The following is a 1,673-nucleotide window of genomic DNA, read 5'->3' as shown; positions in this document are numbered from 1 at the left end:
ATTTTCTTGCGCGAAAATTACTTTAAACAGATATAAATTACCGAAAACCAGAAGAAAATTTAAAAAATGAAAGACCAACTGAGAAAAATACTAATTTATAAAAATTTACCAGTTATTCCATAAAAACACGAGGAAGCGATAGAAGTCCATCCGTCGAGTGCGAAAGATATCTTGGATGAATTATTTTTCAAAGTTTGCATTATTTTTGTTTGCATTTCTGAAAATCTTGCAAAGATTAAAACGTGCAGGTTATTTCTCAGGGGATATTTCGCTCATTTGTTCAAATAACTAAAGTATTCTTGCGTTACTTCGTCATTAAAAAAATTTATAGGAAGGTATTTTTTTGCAATCCACTCCATACTGTCATTTCATTGAATTTTTGCTATTCAAATTTCTGAATAAAAAAATTGAAACATGTTTTGGAAGGGTTCAATAGCACAATTACTGACTAATTTATATGTTATTAATAACATTCCGCTGAATGGAAAATTTAGTTAAAATAGTTTAAAACTGTATTGATCTTAAGAATTAAATTGCAAAAAGATCCGCATGGAAAAACGCAGGTGTTGCTTTCAAAAACTCATACAATGTTAAAAGTTAAAAAAAATTTTATTTAATTTTTTTTGTATATTATATATTAAAATTATTACTTCTATCGAGTCTTGGTTGGTACTTTGAGGAAAAGCCTTTTCGAATTCCACAGTATGGTAATTCTTAAAATGTCTTGTGATTCCAGTTGTATTATCGTCTTTCATTTTAACCATCACATCCTGGCCTGATTTTTCTTTGCACAGTTTGCATGTTGCAAACTTTTCTCTGCTTTCCGTAAAATGAAAATCATAAACGCCTTCGAAGACTTCTTTTTTCTTTCTCTTTTTAATCGGTGGAGCATCATTTTCCATTTATTGATTATTTATTAAAGGAAAAAAATTATTTATATTTAGTTATAAAGTTTATTAGTGTCATCAATTTTATTATTTTTTACCTATTCAAAAGAAGTTTTCTGCTTTCTTTATTCCCTGACATTTCAAAAATTGAATGACAGTTTCGAAACTTCCGGGAAGATCGTTCGAAATTGGTTAAGAAATGAGACGAGACGATATAGAAAAAACAAAACAATATCCGAGATGATCGCCCTGAACTTAACTAGTAAAATCGAATGATATCGAGTGAAATAGTCAACTTTCTTGGATCGTTGTGCATCACTAATTCAATGCATGTCATCCATGTCAAGTGTGCTTAGCACCAATGAGCGAAGTAAAAACAAATTGTAAAGAAGATCCAGAAGCATTTCGTACAGTAAACCAGCATGACACTCAAGTATTAGAAATTGAAAATGCCGTTGACCTCAATGAAATAGACAGATTAAGAACTGCGTATGGAATAAATGGTAGAAGTGTTTTGAATGAAATTGAAGATTTTCACATAATAACACCAACACCGCCTGATGTAGCTCATGATGATTGGTTAGGATTCTGCATTTTAACAACGAGATTATTTTTTAAGGAAGTGTGATTTACGTTAAAATTCTTGACGATTGATCAGCTGAATAAAAGAATATCGAATTTTGATTACGGGTATACACAGAACTCTTCAAAGCCTTCAGTAATAACTCAAGCACAAGTGTTAGATTCATCTCAAGGATTAAAGCAAACTGCATCACAAATGGAACA

Source organism: Leptopilina heterotoma, unplaced genomic scaffold (genome assembly GCF_015476425.1).
Source record: "Leptopilina heterotoma isolate Lh14 unplaced genomic scaffold, ASM1547642v1 Lhet_17, whole genome shotgun sequence".
Lineage (NCBI taxonomy): Eukaryota > Metazoa > Arthropoda > Insecta > Hymenoptera > Figitidae > Leptopilina > Leptopilina heterotoma.
The sequence above is the reverse complement of the archived record's forward strand: the minus strand, read 5'-3'. Positions refer to the sequence as shown.